General features: G+C 36.8%; 1 pseudogene; it reads right to left on the reverse strand.

Annotated features, from left to right (window-relative positions):
* LOC120555039 overlaps window positions 1-21,924 on the reverse strand; it is a 60,755-nt pseudogene extending 38,831 nt beyond the window's left edge.
* Window positions 21,925-22,269: the final 345 nt, after the last annotated feature.

Consider the following 22,269-nt stretch of genomic DNA (forward strand, 5'->3'; position numbering starts at 1 on the left):
GACATGGTGCTCTTTGGATGCTTTTATATAGAACTTAGTGGGCCCCTAATACTGTATCTGAAGTCTCTTTTATATAGACCTTAGTGGTCCCCTAATACTGTATCTGAAGTCTCTTTTATATAGACCTTAGTGGTCCCTAATACTGTATCTGAAGTCTCTTTTATATAGACCTTAGTGGTCCCCTAATACTGTATCTGAAGTCTCTTTTATATAGACCTTAGTGGTCCCCTAATACTGTATCTGAAGTCTCTTTCCCAAAATTCAGCTTTGGTGTAGAACTAAAGCCACTAGAGCCAGTCCCACAATGATCTTTCCTTAGGATGTACCATTTCTGTGTCTTTAGCTATTGAGGAGGAGAGGGGGGCAAGGTGGAGGGTGGGGGTGTGGCCTTGACCAACTGCCACTTTTCTAGTTTGAAAGCCATGATGTCTCTCTCTCTCTCTCTCTCTCATGGGTTGGCCAAATTCTCTCGGCGGGCATAGCAGAGAAAGGGGAGGTAACCTTGCTCCTTATGACCTCATAACAAGCAGATTCCAAAACGGCTCATCTGAGCTTTCATTTTCTCAAAGGCAGAGCAGGATATACGCAGGGCTCGGTTTACACCTATCACCATTTCTAGCCACTGGGGGACCATAGACAGGCTGGGGGAATGCATATTAATGTTAAAAAACCTCATGAAGTGAAATTTTCATGCCATGGGACCTTTAAGAAGTATCGGTTCAGGCACCATTTTAAAATTACTGCTTTAGCACCAGTATTGGAAAAAACCCAAATGATACCCAACCCTATTCCTAAAGCAATTCTGAATGTATTTCCTCAGCATATTAGGTCATATTGTTGATAGTTGTGGCCATTATTTGAACAGTAAAAAATAATTATAAAAAGAGTTTAACTTTGATGTCACTAATGCTGATTATTCATTGATTCATTGGAATTAAACTAATTGAACTATTTAAAATACTTTCACAGCAAAAATGATGTATACGATTAATTTAGATTAATTAATCACAGAGTATGTAATTAATTAGATTACATTTTTTAATCGACTGACAGCCCTAGTCATAACACAAACATCTCAAACAATGCATTAAAAGTGTCATTATTTACAGAGTGACACTTACTGATAAAAGCCATAACTAATAATAGAGACTCTTCATGTTCATGACAGGTTTCATGTCTTATTCCATTATTTTTGACGTCAATATTTTTCAAATGTTTTTGTTGTTGTTTATAAGATACATCTAGGTGAATTCAATATTTCTAAACAGTTGAAGACTTACTTTAAAGCACATTTTTAGGTGCATTCTTACTCAACTTTTTATCTGCATCCTCACTGACGCTCATGTGCACAGATACACTCGCACAAAACACTCACATCTTGTTTTTATTTTTGATGTTTTTCTTATTTCATATATTTATTACCTTTTCATCACTATTATGTACTCATAATTAACATATAGAATCATTTTGTGTTTTTTTTAAATAATATTTTGTAATATTTCTATAATAAATGTAAACAGTGTTTAGGTGGAGGCTTCAAATAACCCCTTCAGGATTTCTGCCCCTCTCTGCACTGTAAATTATTAGGTTTGTTTTTTTGGCCATTTGAATTGTGGTAACTAAACTTTATGATCCTTTTGGGGGTTTTCTTTTGTCACGCTGTTGAATTATATAGTGCCATTCTGGCAGGTGTCTTGAACACGTGTCCACCACATTTATATCAATGACTGTAGACTCAATATTAGGGGTGGGGGATCTCAGTTTAATGTAATACGGTTAAACTGCACCACAAATACCAGCCTCCTAGATATATAAGTTGATTCAACATCTCTTAAAACACTTTAAACAAATATTAAACATGCTAATCTTAATGAATTATTAATCTCTTTTTATTAGACTGCATTAGCTCTGTCTACTCAGACTGCCTTTGGGTCCTTATCCCTGTTACCCTCATAGACTGTGTGTTGCTCTGCATAACCAGCTGTGACTTTATTTTGAAACTTCCTTCATTTTTTTTAATTGCAATCATGAATTTATTTGACTCACTTGTGTGGCCAGATGTTTCAGTTGGCTTGCTTATTGGTTGTGCAGAAACCTGGAGAGTTAGACTCCTCCTGGATTCAGCTTGTTTGTGTCTGTTGTCAGATCTTGCCCAATGTCTCCCTCGCTGGAACAAGTCACAGTGGAACTCTCCACTTCACCAGCAGGGGGTCACACGGCAGAGACAGGGACTCACTGCTGACATGGCTGGGCTCTGCAGGAACAACATAATGGTATCACTTATAACGGAAAAATCATGTTCCGTCATGTTTATATTTAAAAGTGCTGTTTGACTGCCAAGTTAAAGAGGTCTGGTTAAAAGACAAAGCCAATGCCCTATAATGCTCACAACATACCCACACACAATATACCACGTATGTAGTCTGAAGACACAATGTAAGAAGTACACGCTTTACCATCTGTTTAGGTTATGGGCCAAAAGATCATTCATTGTAATCAACATTTATGACAACTTTTTGACAAGTTCAAATAGTTTCACTTTACTTGAGGTCAAGGAAAAGTATTTAAGACACAATTATAATGGTCTAATGGCAGCCAATGTAAAGAAGAACCACTTATGACAGTTTAATGTAATGTTAACACATAAAGCTAAACATTTTCTCTAAGTTTGATAATTAGGCCTGATATGACATGTTTATGACAGCTTGTTGTCTAGGTTAATGTCAAGTTGTCATAACAAAGACACTGAGAGGTTATATTGTCTTGCTTAATGTCAGGTTAGTCATAACTAGGGCTGTCAAAATAACGCGTTCATTTCGCTTAATTTATCTGAGAAATAATAACGCGTTAAAAAAGTAATGCAGATTAATCCATTCCATATTGCAAGCAGCTAACATTAGCCTACCGTTAGCTAGTAGCTGGATTAAACATGGGTAAATGCTGACATCTAACGCTAAAGGTTGTAAAGTTTGACTGTATTTCACTGTAGAGGATTCAGACACCCGATGTAACTGCATCTGCAGCCGCCATGGTCGGAAAACACAGACGGTTGCGCTCAGTGAAACTAGTAACTTACAGCCTCGTGGTGCATTCAAAGTTATTGTAAATGCCCTTTTACCATCTGGTGGTTGTTTTTGTCAGTCCACAGCAATTCACTAGTGAAATAAGTTCTTGTTACAGTTATTACATTATTATTAAATCATTACATTTTGACCATATGGCCTTAGCAATAAACAAGCCGTTCTTTAATGTCCCTGACTGTTGTTTACTACCCTTCTTTTTTTAACTTTATTAAAGGTCCCATGACATGGTGCTCTTTGGATGCTTTTATATAGACCTTAGTGGTCCCCTAATACTGTATCTGAAGTCTCTTTTATATAGACCTTAGTGGTCCCCTAATACTGTATCTGAAGTCTCTTTTATATAGACCTTAGTGGTCCCCTAATACTGTATCTGAAGTCTCTTTTATATAGACCTTAGTGGTCCCCTAATACTGTATCTGAAGTCTCTTTTATATAGACCTTAGTGGTCCCCTAATACTGTATCTGAAGTCTCTTTTATATAGACCTTAGTGGTCCCCTAATACTGTATCTAAAGTCTCTTTTATATAGACCTTAGTGGTCCCCTAATACTGTATCTGAAGTCTCTTTTATATAGACCTTAGTGGTCCCCTAATACTGTATCTGAAGTCTCTTTTATATAGACCTTAGTGGTCCCCTAATACTGTATCTAAAGTCTCTTTTATATAGACCTTAGTGGTCCCCTAATACTGTATCTGAAGTCTCTTTTATATAGGCCTTAGTGGTCCCCTAATACTGTATCTGAAGTCTCTTTTATATAGACCTTAGTGGTCCCCTAATACTGTATCTGAAGTCTCTTTTATATAGACCTTAGTGGTCCCCTAATACTGTATCTGAAGTCTCTTTTATATAGACCTTAGTGGTCCCCTAATACTGTATCTAAAGTCCCCTTTTATATAGACCTTAGTGGTCCCCTAATACTGTATCTAAAGTCTCTTTTATATAGAACTTAGTGGTCCCCTAATACTGTATCTGAAGTCTCTTTTATATAGACCTTAGTGGTCCCCTAATACTGTATCTGAAGTATCTTTTATACAGGCCTTAGTGGTCCCCTAATACTGTATCTGAAGTCTCTTTTATATAGACCTTAGTGGTCCCCTAATACTGTATCTGAAGTCTCTTTTATATAGACCTTAGTGTCCCCTAATACTGTATTCGAAGTCTCTTTTATATAGACCTTAGTGGTCCCCTAATATTGTATCTGAAGTTCCTTTTATATAGGCCTTAGTGGTCCCCTAATACTGTATCTGAAGTCTCTTTTTATAGGGCCTTAGTGGTCCCCTAATACTGTATCTGAAGTCTCTTTTATATAGACCTTAGTGGTCCCCTAATACTGTATCTGAAGTCTCTTTTATATAGACCTTAGTGGTCCCCTAATACTGTATCTGAAGTCTCTTTTATCTAGACCTTAGTGGTCCCCTAATACTGTATCTGAAGTCTCTTTTATATAGACCTTAGTGGTCCCCTAATACTGTATCTGAAGTCTCTTTCCCGAAATTCAGCTTTGGTGTAGAACTACAGTCACTAGATCCAGTCCCACAATGATCTTTCCTTAGGATGTGCCATTTCTGTGTCTGAAGCTGCGAGGAGGAGAGTGGGAGGGGGCAAGTTGGAGGGTGGGGGGGTGGCCTTGACCAACTGCCACTTTTCTAGTTTGGAAAGCCATGATGTCTCTCTCTCTTTTTTTTTTTTTCTCTCATGGGTTGGCCAAATTCTCTGGGCGGGTAAAGCGAGAAAGGGGAGGTAACCTTGCTCCTTATGACCTCATAACAAGCAGATTCCAAAACGGCTCATCTGAGCAGCTTCATTTTCTCAAAGGCAGAGCAGGATACCCAGGGCTCGGTTTACACCTATCACCATTTCTAGCCACTGGGGACCATAGACAGGTTGGGGGAATGCATATTAATGTTAAAAAACCTCATGAAGTGAAATTTTTATGCCATGGGACCTTTAAGAAGTATCGGTTCAGGCACCATTTTAAAAATACTGCTTTTAGCCCCAGTATTGGAAAAACCCAAATGATTCCCAACCCTATTCCTAAAGCAATTCTGAATGTATTTCCTCAGCATATTAGGTCAAATTGTTGATAGTTGTGGCCATTATTTGAACAGTAAAAAATAATTAAAAAGAGTTTAACTTTGATGTCACTAATGCTGATTATTCATTGATTCATTGGAATTAAACTAATTGAACTATTTAAAATACTTTCACAGCAAAAATGATGTATAACGATTAATTTAGATTAATTAATCACAGAGTATGTAATTAATTAGATTACATTTTTTAATCGACTGACAGCCCTAGTCATAACACAAACATCTCAAACAACGCATAAAAAGTGTCATTATTTACAGAGTGACACTTACTGATAAAAGCCATAACTAATAATAGAGACTCTTCATGTTCATGACAGGTTCTCATGTCTTATTACTATTTTTGACGTCAATATTTTTCAAATGTTTTTGTTGTTGTTTATAAGATACATCTAGGTGAATTCAATATTTCTAAACAGTTGAAGACTTACTTTAAAGCACATTTTTAGGTGCATTCTTACTCAACTTTTTATCTGCATCCTCACTGACGCTCATGTGCACAGATACACTCGCACAAAACACTCACATCTTGTTTTATTTTTGATGTTTTTCTTATTTCATATATTTATTACCTTTTCATCACTATTATGTACTCATAATTAACATATAGAATCATTTTGTGTTTTTTTTAAATAATATTTTGTAATATTTCTATAATAAATGTAAACAGTGTTTAGGTGGAGGCTTCAAATAACCCCTTCGGGATTTCTGCCCCTCTCTGCACTGTAAATTATTAGGTTTGTTTTTTTGGCCATTTGAATTGTGGTAACTAAACTTTATGATCCTTTTGGGGGTTTTCTTTTGTCACGCTGTTGAATTATATAGTGCCATTCTGGCAGGTGTCTTGAACACGTGTCCACCACATTTATATCAATGACTGTAGACTCAATATTAGGGGATCTCAGTTTAATGTAATACGGTTAAACTGCACCACAAATACCAGCCTCCAAAATATATAAGTTGATTCAACATCTCTTAAAACACTTTAAACAAATATTAAACATGCTAATCTTAATGAATTATTAATCTCTTTTTTATTAGACTGCATTAGCTCTGTCTACTCAGACTGCCTTTGGGTCCTTATCCCTGTTACCCTCATAGACTGTGTGTTGCTCTGCATAACCAGCTGTGACTTTATTTTGAAACTTCCTTCTTCATTTTTTTTAATTGCAATCATGAATTTATTTGACTCACTTGTGTGGCCAGATGTTTCAGTTGGCTTGCTTATTGGTTGTGCAGAAACCTGGAGAGAGTTAGACTCTCCTGGATTCAGCTTGTTTGTGTCTGTTGTCAGATCTTGCCCAATGTCTCCCTCGCTGGAACAAGTCACAGTGGAACTCTCCACTTCACCAGCAGGGGGGTCAGACGGCAGAGACAGGGACTCACTGCTGACATGGCTGGGCTCTGCAGGAACAACATAATGGTACCACTTATAACGGAAAAATGTCTCTTCGTCATGTTTATATTTAAAAAGTGCTGTTTGACTGCCAAGTTAAAGAGGTGTGGTTAAAGACAAAGCCACATATATAATCACCTAATGCCCACAATATACAATATACCACCTATGTAGTCTGAAGACACAATGTAAGAAGTACACACTTTACCATCTGTTTAGGTTATGGGCCAAAAGATCATTCATTGTAATCAACATTTATGACAACTTTTTGACAAGTTCAAATAGTTTCACTTTACTTGAGGTCAAGGAAAAGTATTTAAGACACAATTATAATGGTCTAATGGCAGCCAATGTAAAGAAGAACCACTTATGACAGTTTAATGTAATGTTAACACATAAAGCTAAACATTTTCTCTAAGTTTGATAATTAGGCCTGATATGACATGTTTATGACAGCTTGTTGTCTAGGTTAATGTCAAGTTGTCATAACAAAGACACTGAGAGGTTATATTGTCTTGCTTAATGTCAGGTTAGTCATAACTAGGGCTGTCAAAATAACGCGTTCATTTCGCTGAATTTATCTGAGAAATAATAACGCGTTAAAAAAGTAATGCAGATTAATCCATTCCATATTGCAAGCAGCTAACATTAGCCTAACGTTAGCTAGTAGCTGGATTAAACATGGGTAAATGCTGACATCTAACGCTAAAGGTTGTAAAGTTTGACTGTATTTCACTGTAGAGGATTCAGACACCGGGATGTAAATAATCTGCAGCTGCCGTGGTCGGAAAACACAGACGGTGCGTTCAGTGAAACTAGTAACTTACAGTCGGTGGTGCATTCAAAGTTATTGTAAATGCCCTTTTAACATCTGGTGGTTGTTTTGTCAGTCCACAGCAATTCACTAGTGAAATAAGTTCTTGTTACAGTTATTACATTATTATTAAATCATTACATTTTGACCATATGGCCTTAGCAATAAACAAGCCGTTCTTTAATGTCCCTGACTGTTGTTTACTACCCTTCTTTTTTTTAACTTTATTAAAGGTCCCATGACATGGTGCTCTTTGGATGCTTTTATATAGACCTTAGTGGTCCCCTAATACTGTATCTGAAGTCTCTTTTATATAGACCTTAGTGGTCCCCTAATACTGTATCTGAAGTCTCTTTTATATAGACCTTAGTGGTCCCCTAATACTGTATCTAAAGTCTCTTTTATATAGACCTTAGTGGTCCCCTAATACTGTATCTGAAGTCTCTTTTATATAGGCCTTAGTGGTCCCCTAATACTGTATCTGAAGTCTCTTTTATATAGACATTAGTGGTCCCCTAATACTGTATCTGAAGTATCTTTTATACAGGCCTTAGTGGTCCCCTAATACTGTATCTGAAGTATCTTTTATACAGGCCTTAGTGGTCCCCTAATACTGTATCTGAAGTATCTTTTATATAGACCTTAGTGGTCCCCTAATACTGTATCTGAAGTCTCTTTCCCGAAATTCAGCTTTGGTGTAGAACTACAGTCACTAGATCCAGTCCCACAATGATCTTTCCTTAGGATGTGCCATTTCTGTGTCTGAAACTGCTGAGGAGGAGAGTGGGAGGGGCAAGTTGGAGGGTGGGGGTGTGGCCTTGACCAACTGCCACTTTTCTAGTTTGAAAGCCATGATGTCTCTCTCTCTCTCTCTCTCTCATGGGTTGGCCAAATTCTCTGGGCGGGCATAGCAGAGAAAGGGGAGGTAACCTTGCTCCTTATGACCTCATAACAAGCAGATTCCAAAACGGCTCATCTGAGCTTTCATTTTCTCAAAGGCAGAGCAGGATACCCAGGGCTCGGTTTACACCTATCACCATTTCTAGCCACTGGGGGACCATAGACAGGCTGGGGGAATGCATATTAATGTTAAAAAACCTCATGAAGTGAAATTTTCATGCCATGGGACCTTTAAGAAGTATCGGTTCAGGCACCATTTTAAAATTACTGCTTTAGCACCAGTATTGGAAAAAAACCAAATGATTCCCAACCCTATTCCTAAAGCAATTCTGAATGTATTTCCTCAGCATATTAGGTCATATTGTTGATAGTTGTGGCCATTATTTGAACAGTAAAAAATAATTATAAAAAGAGTTTAACTTTGATGTCACTAATGCTGATTATTCATTGATTCATTGGAATTAAACTAATTGAACTATTTAAAATACTTTCACAGCAAAAATGATGTATACGATTAATTTAGATTAATTAATCACAGAGTATGTAATTAATTAGATTACATTTTTTAATCGACTGACAGCCCTAGTCATAACACAAACATCTCAAACAATGCATTAAAAGTGTCATTATTTACAGAGTGACACTTACTGATAAAAGCCATAACTAATAATAGAGACTCTTCATGTTCATGACAGGTTTCATGTCTTATTCCATTATTTTTGACGTCAATATTTTTCAAATGTTTTTGTTGTTGTTTATAAGATACATCTAGGTGAATTCAATATTTCTAAACAGTTGAAGACTTACTTTAAAGCACATTTTTAGGTGCATTCTTACTCAACTTTTTATCTGCATCCTCACTGACGCTCATGTGCACAGATACACTCGCACAAAACACTCACATCTTGTTTTTATTTTTGATGTTTTTCTTATTTCATATATTTATTACCTTTTCATCACTATTATGTACTCATAATTACCATATAGAATCATTTTGTGTTTTTTTAAATAATATTTTGTACATTTTTATAATAAATGTAAACAGTGTTTAGGTGGAGGCTTCAAATAACCCCTTCAGGGATTTCTGCCCCTCTCTGCACTGTAAATTATTAGGTTTGTTTTTGGCCATTTGAATTGTGGTAACTAAACTTTATGATCCTTTTGGGGGTTTTCTTTGTCACGCTGTTGAATTATATAGTGCCATTCCTGGCAGGTGTCTTGAACACGTGTCCACCACATTTATATCAATGACTGTAGACTCAATATTAGGGGATCTCAGTTTAATGTATATACGGTTAAACTGCACCACAAATACCAGCCTCCAAAATATATAAGTTGATTCAACATCTCTTAAAACACTTTAAACAAATATTAAACATGCTAATCTTAATGAATTATTAATCTCTTTTTTATTAGACTGCATTAGCTCTGTCTACTCAGACTGCCTTTGGGTCCTTATCCCTGTTACCCTCATAGACTGTGTGTTGCTCTGCATAACCAGCTGTGACTTTATTTTGCAACTTCCTTCTTCATTTTTTTTTAATTGCAATCATGAATTTATTTGACTCACTTGTGTGGCCAGATGTTTCAGTTGGCTTGCTTATTGGTTGTGCAGAAACCTGGAGAGAGTTAGACTCTCCTGGATTCAGCTTGTTTGTGTCTGTTGTCAGATCTTGCCCAATGTCTCCCTCGCTGGAACAAGTCACAGTGGAACTCTCCACTTCACCAGCAGGGGGGTCAGACGGCAGAGACAGGGTCTCACTGCTGACATGGCTGGGCTCTGCAGGAACAACATAATGGTATCACTTATAACGGAAAAATCATGTTCCGTCATGTTTATATTTAAAAGTGCTGTTTGATTGCCAAGTTAAAGAGGTGTGGTTAAAGACAAAGCCACATATATAATCACCTAATGCCCACAACATACAATATACCACCTATGTAGTCTGAAGACACAATGTAAGAAGTACACACTTTACCATCTGTTTAGGTTATGGGCCAAAAGATCATTCATTGTAATCAACATTTATGACAACTTTTTGACAAGTTCAAATAGTTTCACTTTACTTGAGGTCAAGGAAAAGTATTTAAGACACAATTATAATGGTCTAATGGCAGCCAATGTAAAGAAGAACCACTTATGACAGTTTAATGTAATGTTAACACATAAAGCTAAACATTTTCTCTAAGTTTGATAATTAGGCCTGATATGACATGTTTATGACAGCTTGTTGTCTAGGTTAATGTCAAGTTGTCATAACAAAGACACTGAGAGGTTATATTGTCTTGCTTAATGTCAAGTTAGTCATAACTAGGGCTGTCAAAATAACGCGTTCATTTCGCTTAATTTATCTGAGAAATAATAACGCGTTAAAAAATTAATGCAGATTAATCCATTCCATATTGCAAGCAGCTAACATTAGCCTACCGTTAGCTAGTAGCTGGATTAAACATGGGTAAATGCTGACATCTAACGCTAAAGGTTGTAAAGTTTGACTGTATTTCACTGTAGAGGATTCAGACACCGGGATGTAACAATCTGCAGCTGCCGTGGTCGGAAAACACAGACGGTGCGTTCAATGAAACTAGTAACTTACAGCCTCGTGGTGCATTCAAAGTTATTGTAAATGCCCTTTTACCATCTGGTGGTTGTTTTTGTCAGTCCACAGCAATTCACTAGTGAAATAAGTTCTTGTTACAGTTATTACATTTTTATTAAATCATTACATTTTGACCATATGGCCTTTAGCAATAAACAAGCCGTTCTTTAATGTCCCCGACTGTTGTTTACTACCCTTCTTTTTTTAAACTTTATTAAAGGTCCCATGACATGGTGCTCTTTGGATGCTTTATATAGACCTTATCGTGTAACCCTTAAACTTTTAAGCTTATGTACCTAATACTGTATCTGAAGTCTCTTTTATATAGACCTTAGTGGTCCCCTAATACTGTATCTGAAGTCTCTTTTTTATATAGACCTTAGTGGTCCCCTAATACTGTATCTGAAGTCTCTTTTATATAGACCTTAGTGGTCCCCTAATACTGTATCTAAAGTCCTTTTATATAGACCTTAGTGGTCCCCTAATACTGTATCTGAAGTCTCTTTTATATAGACCTTAGTGGTCCCCTAATACTGTATCTGAAGTCTCTTTTATATAGGCCTTAGTGGTCCCCTAATACTGTATCTGAAGTCTCTTTTATATAGACCTTAGTGGTCCCCTAATACTGTATCTGAAGTCTCTTTTATATAGACCTTAGTGGTCCCCTAATACTGTATCTGAAGTCTCTTTTATATAGGCCTTAGTGGTCCCCTAATACTGTATCTGAAGTTCTCTTTTTATATAGACATTAGTGGTCCCCTAATACTGTATCTGAAGTATCTTTTATACAGGCCTTAGTGGTCCCCTAATACTGTATCTGAAGTATCTTTTATACAGGCCTTAGTGGTCCCCTAATACTGTATCTGAAGTATCTTTTATATAGACCTTAGTGGTCCCCTAATACTGTATCTGAAGTCTCTTTTATATAGACATTAGTGGTCCCCTAATACTGTATCTGAAGTATCTTTTATACAGGCCTTAGTGGTCCCCTAATACTGTATCTGAAGTATCTTTTATACAGGCCTTAGTGGTCCCCTAATACTGTATCTGAAGTATCTTTTATATAGACCTTAGTGGTCCCCTAATACTGTATCTGAAGTATCTTTTATACAGGCCTTAGTGGTCCCCTAATACTGTATCTGAAGTCTCTTTTATATAGACCTTAGTGGTCCCCTAATACTGTATCTGAAGTCTCTTTCCCGAAATTCAGCTTTGGTGTAGAACTACAGTCACTAGATCCAGTCCCACAATGATCTTTCCTTAGGATGTGCCATTTCTGTGTCTGAAGCTGCTGAGGAGGAGAGTGGGAGGGGCAAGGTGGAGGGTGGGGGTGTGGCCTTGACCAACTGCCACTTTTCTAGTTTGAAAGCCATGATGTCTCTCTCTCTCTCTCTCTCTCATGGGTTGGCCAAATTCTCTGGGCGGGTAAAGCAGAGAAAGGGGAGGTAACCTTGCTCCTTATGACCTCATAACAAGCAGATTCCAAAACGGCTCATCTGAGCTTTCATTTTCTCAAAGGCAGAGCAGGATACCCAGGGCTCGGTTTACACCTATCACCATTTCTAGCCACTGGGGGACCATAGACAGGCTGGGGAATGCATATTATGTTAATTTAAAAACCTCATGATGAATATTTTCATGCCATGGGACCTTTAAGAACATCGGTTCAGGCACCATTTTAAAATTACTGCTTTAGCACCAGTATTGGAAAAAAACCAAATGATTCCCAACCCTATTCCTAAAGCAATTCTGAATGTATTTCCTCAGCATATTAGGTCATATTGTTGATAGTTGTGGCCATTATTTGAACAGTAAAAAATAATTATAAAAAGAGTTTAACTTTGATGTCACTAATGCTGATTATTCATTGATTCATTGGAATTAAACTAATTGAACTATTTAAAATACTTTCACAGCAAAAATGATGTATACGATTAATTTAGATTAATTAATCACAGAGTATGTAATTAATTAGATTACATTTTTTAATCGACTGACAGCCCTAGTCATAACACAAACATCTCAAACAATGCATTAAAAGTGTCATTATTTACAGAGTGACACTTAATGATAAAAGCCATAACTAATAATAGAGACTCTTCATGTTCATGACAGGTTTCATGTCTTATTCCATTATTTATGACGTCAATATTTTTCAAATGTTTTTGTTGTTGTTTATAAGATACATCTAGGTGAATTCAATATTTCTAAACAGTTGAAGACTTACTTTAAAGCAAATTTTTAGGTGCATTCTTACTCAACTTTTTATCTGCATCCTCACTGACGCTCATGTGCACAGATACACTCGCACAAAACACTCACATCTTGTTTTTATTTTTGATGTTTTTCTTATTTCATATATTTATTACCTTTTCATCACTATTATGTACTCATAATTACCATATAGAATCATTTTGTGTTTTTTTAAATAATATTTTGTAATATTTCTATAATAAATGTAAACAGTGTTTAGGTGGAGGCTTCAAATAACCCCTTCAGGATTTCTGCCCCTCTCTGCACTGTAAATTATTAGGTTTGTTTTTTTGGCCATTTGAATTGTGGTAACTAAACTTTATGATCCTTTTGGGGGTTTTCTTTTGTCACGCTGTTGAATTATATAGTGCCATTCTGGCAGGTGTCTTGAACACGTGTCCACCACATTTATATCAATGACTGTAGACTCAATATTAGGGGGGTGGGGGGGGGGGATCTCAGTTTAATGTAATACGGTTAAACTGCACCACAAATACCAGCCTCCAAAATATATAAGTTGATTCAACATCTCTTAAAACACTTTAAACAAATATTAAACATGCTAATCTTAATGAATTATTAATCTCTTTTTTATTAGACTGCATTAGCTCTGTCTACTCAGACTGCCTTTGGGTCCTTATCCCTGTTACCCTCATAGACTGTGTGTTGCTCTGCATAACCAGCTGTGACTTTATTTTGAAAATTCCTTCTTCATTTTTTTTTAATTGCAATCATGAATTTATTTGACTCACTTGTGTGGCCAGATGTTTCAGTTGGCTTGCTTATTGGTTGTGCAGAAACCTGGAGAGAGTTAGACTCTCCTGGATTCAGCTTGTTTGTGTCTGTTGTCAGATCTTGCCCAATGTCTCCCTCGCTGGAACAAGTCACAGTGGAACTCTCCACTTCACCAGCAGGGGGGTCACACGGCAGAGACAGGGACTCACTGCTGACATGGCTGGGCTCTGCAGGAACAATATAATGGTATCACTTATAACGTAAAAATCATGTTCCGTCATGTTTATATTTAAAAGTGCTGTTTGATTGTCAAGTTAAAGAGGTGTGGTAAAAGACACAATGTAAGAAGTACACTCTTTAACATCTGTTTAGGTTATGGGCCAAAAGATCATCCAGACAACACTTTGCTGGATCTTTTTTTATTATTTGTTTTTTTTTAGATTTACCTGTAAAGACAGATATAGAGGTTGCTTTGCTTCGATTTCCATTGTCTGCAATCGTTCTGTTGCTGGAAGTATACTCAGTCCCAAGAGTCAGTCCCTCAACCTTCACAGTGCTGGAGTCCTTTATGATCAAACTGTCTCTCTGTGTGTTGTAGGAGTAATCTAATTGTAGTGTATACTTTACAGAGATATCAGGGAGTGAAAATCCAAGACTAGCAGTCTCCTGGCCAGCATTGAGAACTGTTCCTTCTCCTGGTGGAGGAACATCTGTCATAACATAAGACAAATACATCTCAGTATCTCCACAGTACAGCATGTACAGTACAGGCCAAAAGTTTGGACACACCTTCTCATTCAATGCGTTTCCTTTTTATTTTCATGACTATTTACATTGTAGATTCTCACTGAAGGCATCAAAACTATGAATGAACACATATGGAATTATGTACTTAAAGGTACAATATGTAACTTTCTGCCGCTAGGGGTCTCTCAACCAAAACAATAGACGGTAAAACTGGACTTTTGATGACGTTGTGAAGTTGCGTGGAATTATGGGAGTTTTTAGTGTTAAACACCTTCGCTGCCGGTTAGAATGCTTCAGTTCACGGACGAGTTTACCCATTCAAGTTTATTCACGTTACGTTTAGTAACGTTTATTCATGTTATTGTAATAAAATAGCTGCAGTTTCCCCAACATAATTACATTTTTCTTGATTAGATTTTTATTTGTAGCTGACCAGTTAGCTAGTGAGTCAGCAAGCTAACAGTAGCCAGCAGCTAAAACACAAAATATTTCACATATCAATTTCACCTTTTGGATGGTTTCAACACCGGGGCAGACGGGGTTTGTTGTAACGCTAGCTAGCTGCTAAACGAGGCTGAGAGACGGTGTGGGGGGGGATTGTCGGGGAAATCTCCGCGACAGCGAGCCAGGACGTTCGATGCCTGTTGTGCAGCAGCAGAACATCTCCCAGCTGCCCGGAATTATCTCCCCTTCACTTTTCAGTAATCTTAACTTCTCGTTTTGGTGCCTAACCCACCTTTTGTCAGGTTAATTTAGCTAACCGTAAAGACAGCTAAACGCGAAAGGGGGAGAAATTCGGCAGGGAGGAGATTTTCGGCACATACACCGGTAGCGCTACGGAGATGTAGCTAGCTACCGCTATGGATGGCCGCTGTTGTGACTCGGTGCTGGGTCTGATATGGTCTGTTTCCCGACGTTTAATTAAACTGCCGTTAGCGTCGTAAGCACCAGGCACTGGAGATAAGTTCTGGCCGGGGGGGAGGGGGGGGTTGCTGTAATGGAAGTAGCTGGCTGATAGCTGACTGGGGGCTAACGGTAACTAGCTAGCTATATGTCCCGGGGCTGTTGTCAGCTGTCATCCCGACTGAGTCTCTCTGCGCCGGGGGAGTGAGGCAGATAGACCGGGGTGTGCTAGCTGGCTAAATTAGCATTAGATTAATCGTCTATACAGCTAACGTTAACATTACTAGTGAAGTTATTCATGGGTTAGCTCAGTCCTGTTAGCTGTGGTCGAAACAGTCATACTAAAAATAACTTTATTAGCGTGTTGAACGATGTTGTAACCTCATGTTACCCACAAAGATTTAGCATCAACGTTAGCACATTGTAGTAACGTCAAGCTGGTATTGATATTGAACTTTCAAAATAGATAAGGTCTCTGTTGTATTACTGTGATTAAAAAGTGGGATGTAATTAATCACAAAATGATGCTGAATGGCAAAAAAGCAGTATTACGGTTACAAGTACTTTTTTTCTGTGACATTGTATGATTTACAATTACTCCTGAACGATATCATCTTGGTGCCAGTGTTCTGACCATGGTTCTGATGGAAGTTAGAGTAACTGGAGGGTGAAAGGTTATATGACGCCACTGGCGGGCTGACTCAAAGGAAACGTACGCGTGTCTGAAAATAAAATAACAGATTTCTCTGGGTTTGACATTTGGTGGAAACATTTGGGATAGTGTAAGAACACAACTCTTAAAAATATATAACATAGGTATGGTCATTTTTAGATATTTTAAAGCAGAAATGTTACATATTTTAACTTTAACAAAAAAGTGTGAAATAACTGAAAACATGTCTTATATTTTAGATTCTTCAAAGTAGCCACCCTTTGCTTTTTTTGATAACTCTGCAAACCCTTGGTGTTCTCTCAATGAGCTTCATGAGGTAGTCACCTGAAATGGTTTTACCTTCACAGGTGTGCTTTGTCAGGGTCATTAGTGGAATTATTTCCCTTATTAATAAAAAAGCAAAGGGTGGCTACTTTGAAGAATCTAAAATATAAGACATGTTTTCAGTTATTTCACACTTTTTTGTTAAGTACATTTTTCCATATGTGTTCATTTGTAGTTTTGATGCCTTCAGTGAGAATCTACAATGTAAATAGTCATGAAAATAAAAAGGAAACGCACTGAATGAGAAGGTGTGTCCAAACTTTTGGCCTGTACTGTATTTAGTCATTAAATTGGATCAGTTATTTATATTCACACTTACAGCTAGACTGTGGTGTTGGTGGAGTGTGCGGTACATTGCAAAGGTCCTTGGTAATTAAGAAAAAAAAAATTATTTTAAAGTGCAATAAATCAGTTCATAATTCCATTCACTAAAGCTGAAAAGACAACATATATTTGTCTTGTACTTTTATCTAAGTTTTAGAGTTGTAAAAAGTAGCTGTTTACCTCCTCATCAGCGTTATCCATTGTGGGTATGCTCTCAGCCATCCCAAACTTCCAGATTATTCAAACTGCTTCTCACTGTAAATTATAAAAAAGAACCCTGTAACACCTTCTTCCCCAAAAACTATCCATATTACAAAGAAATCACACAGCTAAGTGTAGCCTACCCTGCAGCCTGCTAGACTACAATATAGACCAAAACAAAGCAAACAATAGTGTAATCAGCCCACTATAGGGAGCCTTAAAAGGACAGATAGAACATGCAGAGTCATGCCTCTGTTTTAGGCTCTGGAAAGCAATCACTACTTAAGGTTTAACGAAAACGTCACTGACAAATTAATTGTTTCTTGCCTTTCTAGATTATTAATTTTACACATTACAATACTGTGGATGCAATATTCTGTTATATTTTAAGTACTAGTCTTGAGGATGAAGCTCGGCACTTCCCTGGCATCGCAAAAGCCTGTTGCAAGTGTCTCCTTTTATTGTGTAAAGTGAAGTCAATTTCTGTTTTGTTTCTTAGAAATAGATCAGCAGGTTTTCAGAAAACTGAACTTATTTGTCTGGTATATGCCCTCTGCTGAAGGGAGAGCAGGATAGTCTTTTGATTTTTTTCTAATCATGTCCATGTGAGACATATGATAAAAAAACAATATAAAAAAATCAATGCTGCAAGCAGCGTTGGACAGGCCCACGCACCTCCTCGCACGTCGAAGTTACCGGCGGACCCCGCTCCTTGCAGCCGTTGCATTTGAGCGGCACTCAGACACCGCAAATCATCACCAATGAAAAGATAATGGCACAGACCAAATTTGAAGTTGATCAAATGAAATCTCTAGGAGGACTTCGTTAAAGTACGACATGGAAATGGCAAAAACACACAAATTTTGACCTTTCAATTCAAAATGACGGACTTCCTATTGGGTTTAGGGTATTACTCCAATTAGCTTTGTTGTATGTCTTGACATGTTACATATGTGTACCAAGTTTCGTTTGTCTACGATAAACGTCCTGCAGGGGCAGTTTTGTAGGGGGCGCTAGTGAGGCATTTTTTCACGCTTAGCTACGAAACCCTTGAAATATCAATTTTTTTACTAGGCCTGATGCGTGTGAAAAGTTTGGTGAGTTTTTGAGTATGATAAGGTCCCCGTAAAGGCGATTCATTTCCAGAAAAAAAACAAAGAAAAATAATTCCTTCAGTTTCAATAGAGCCTTCGCCGCAGTCGGCGCCCAGGCCCTAATGAGAAATACACAGTAAGAGTATTTTTAGACCTAAAAAAAGCATTTGACACTATATGTCATGCAATATTAAGGACAAAAATAGAAAAATATGGCATAAGAGGTGTAGCACACACATGGCTTAGTAACTATCTGGACAACAGACAGCAGTATGTACAAATAGGTAATGATAAATTTAAAGAAAGTAACGTGGGGTTCCACATGTGTCTAAATTGTTGAAATATGTATTGTTTGCTGATGATACACATTTATTTTGCTCTGGTGATAACCTGAGGCAGCTTTCGGATACAGTGAGGAAAGAGCTGAAAATCTTATAAGATGGTTTGATATTAATAAGTTGTCTTTGAATTTAATTTAAACTAAGTTCATGATATTTGTAAATAAAAAAAATTGATTATGAAGCAAATATGATAGAAAATGTGGAAATAGAAAGAGTCTATGAAAGCAAATTCTTAGGAGTTATTATAGACCATAAATTATGCTGGAAAACACATATCACACAAGTGAAAACTAAAGTTTCTATGTCCATTGCAATATTACATAAAATGAAAGCTGTGCTCAATTAAAATTTACTACATACTATATCGTAGAGTTCCTTAATATTACCATACTTTACATTTTGTGTGGAAATATGGGGAAAAACATACAAAACAATCACTAACCCTAGTTTTATATTACCAAAGAGAGCAATAAGACTCATTAACAGAGCAGAATACCTTGAACCAACAAATATTATTTATAAAGTCAAACAATTTTATGTCACTGCTGAAAAATTTAGAGACTTGGTGGAAGTCAAAAAAATGCAAATAATGTATAAAGTAAAAAATAGGATTGTTCCAGAGTCTATCCAGAAGCAGTTTCAGATTAGGGGAATGTGCATGTTCAGAAAGATAAAGATTAGAAAAAAATGTAAAACAAGGATGTATATCAGTTAAAGGAGTAATTGTCATTGGTCGGCTGTCAAAAAAGTGCTTGACGTGGGGCGTTTTTTTCAGAAAAGTTGAACTTTTTTCAACTTAACTAAGACGCTCTGAGCTGCAAAAAAAAAGTTGGTGGTGGCATTTTAAAAAGCGACTATTTTGAAAACACGGTTTACTCCACAGGATTATAATGTAAAACACACGCTGGCAGCTTAAAAAAAGACGCCAAGTGTGAACATTGTCTTCCACCAGAGCAGAAACTTTGGTTTCACATCCTCAGAGCGCAGGGTTGATTGATTGAATCAAATCAATCAATCAGTCAATCAATCAATCAATCAATCAATCAATCAATCAATCAATGGGATTGTTACTTCCAGAACCACACTGTTGAGCTCTATTATGAATTATTTTTATGGCTCTGTTTTGCTATACAGATAGTGATGATAGTTAACATTTATAAATATTGTGACAAACCTCTCTCATGTAGTGAATGGTCTCATCATGTAGTAAAATGTGATCCAGCAGTGTTTAACACTAACACTGTGCTGTTTTAGCAAGTAATACTCACGTTGCCATGGTAACAGCTTCCCTGGAGTTGAGGATGGAGCACCTTGAGAGTTTGATCAACCACAGTGAGTTTGATATGTGGGGGGGTTAGGGGGCTCTAAGATACATCAGTTACAGTCCTGCTTTATGACATCACTTTAATCAGAGTTAATAACTTCTTCTTGAGAGAGAAACTATAACATACAGTTTATCTCTTTAGTGATGTTTTCACAGACAAAAAATATACACTTAAAACCGGCTGTTTACCAGATAATGTTTCAAAAGTATAAATAATTTTAATCTGAAATGGAATAATTTATCAAGTTCAAACACTAACATTTGGCATTTTAATATCAGAAGTGTCTGTATGTGGAAACTAATGAAGTGTATTACATTCAACATAGAAAAAAAAGTAGACACCTGATCTCTTAATTTTGAGAAAAGATCTCGCAATTATGAGTTCCTATCTCACAATGTTGAGAAAAGATCTCAGAATTTTGAGAAAAGATCTCGTAATTATGCATTTTCACAACAACAGAAAACAGCTCTCTTGTGTGAAGCTTTCAGGCTAGCTGATGCCATGGAAGCAAATAGGCCTACATCTCACCTGTTTAGTTTAATCCGTTTTTATTTTGGTTTGGGTTTGGACATTGGGAGATGCTAATGTCTTTAAGTACTATCATAATAATAATAATAATAATAATAATAATAATAATAATAATGACTTTATTCAGGACTCAAAATGGAAGGTCCATAGTACAAGTTTAAAAAAATTAAAATAATTACAACATAGCAATAAATATACATAGTACAAAGAAATAAATTAATAAAAGGTCAATAACTTTCACTTGTAATATACAAGCAGGAGCACCAATGTCTCCACAGTCTAGATGTATACCTGACAGAGCTAAAATCATTGTGGGCTAAAGCTTGTTTAATTCAGTTTTCAGAGACAGAGATTCTACACATGTATCGCAAAATAATATTTCAATAAGGCAGAACAGGTAGGCACACCAACATTGACAAATATTTGACTAACACTACACCATCTTGGTTGTTTTAGAAGCAGTCTCATGCCATCATTATAAGCTACATTCAGTCTCTGCATGTTCTTTTTGCTGTAAGACCGCCACAAGTGGGCAGCATATAAATGTAAATGGGATTGTTATCAATTTGTTGACTGTGTCACAGGCACATCAGGACTCTGCGGTTGTTCCAGCGGAAAGCCCATTCTGATCTGTTGGACATTATGGTTTGTTTATTTTTAATACATTTGCTAAGATTTCAAACACACTTATTCATTAAGTGTCATTATGGGGTATTGATTGTAGAATTCTGAGGAAAATAATGAATTTTAATCCATTACGGAATAAGGGTGTAACATAACAAAATGTGGAAAAAGTGAAACGCTACTGCTCCTTTTTAATGGATGAACTAACTCCAGTACCCTAACACAGTGTTTGGTTTTTTTGTTATACTGAATGAAATTGTCAAACACCCACGACTACTGCTGCGTACTAGTTACACTTCCATAAGTTACTCAAGACAGCAGTTCCTTCATTCATTCATTTGAACAAATGCTTTACTGATGATGAATTATGTATGAACAATTAATAAGTAATAATGAACAATCCATTAACCAATAGTTAACTAATGCTTAATAAATGATGAATTATGAATAGTTATTATAAAGTGCTACCATGATGGGATTTTAATCTGAAATGGAATAATTTATCAAGTTCAAACACTGACCTCTGGCATTATAACACCAGAGGTGTCTGTATGTGGAAACTTCTCTCTACACTCCATCTTTAGAAACTGAAGTCTTTTGAAAGGCCATCTCTCAAACGGACTAATTCAGAACCATCCAACCTGTGATCCATACCTGTGTTTTTAAAGTCCTGGTCAAAGAGGTCCACTGAAATGGATCTGAAGTTCCAGAAGCTTGGTGACGTGGTGACTACGGACACTGTCTGGAAGAAAGAAATGCAGTTATTAGTTATGGCAAATACATTTTCTTCATGCATATATATCTGATGTGTCTCCAGATCTGATCATTGTAAAGTATTTCCAGTTCCAAAGTGTTCTTACCTGTGTTGTTGGTCTGTGATGTTGGGGCAGCAGAGAGAGAAGAGAACAGTTTATATAGATATCTGCAGAAAGAGAGGAGGACCCTCTGGGGTCACATGTTTTCACAGAAACACTCTGACTTCAAATAATCAGTGAAACCAGAGGGGAAGAGAGGGAGGACTTCTCTTTAGGATACTTTTATTGATCAGCTGAGATGAAGTTCAGATGTAGCAGCAGCAAATAAAATAAAATAATTAATAATTATCAGTGTATAAAACAAAAGTAGTCCCAGGTGATTAGAGAGCCCGTTATATTTATAGTTAGTGTGGATAAAGATTGTATTTGTCCATACAGGGCTGGGATACAAGAGCTGTTACATGTGTGCTCACAGTATGGAACAGACTTTGATATAAAATACAATTCAAAAAAAAGTATTATTATGATAGCTCGAAGCAGAGATGACTCCAAATTGACA

The sequence above is a fragment of the Perca fluviatilis genome, unplaced genomic scaffold (assembly GCF_010015445.1).
Source record: "Perca fluviatilis unplaced genomic scaffold, GENO_Pfluv_1.0 PFLUV_unplaced_scaf_12, whole genome shotgun sequence".
NCBI classification, from domain to species: Eukaryota; Metazoa; Chordata; class Actinopteri; order Perciformes; family Percidae; genus Perca; species Perca fluviatilis.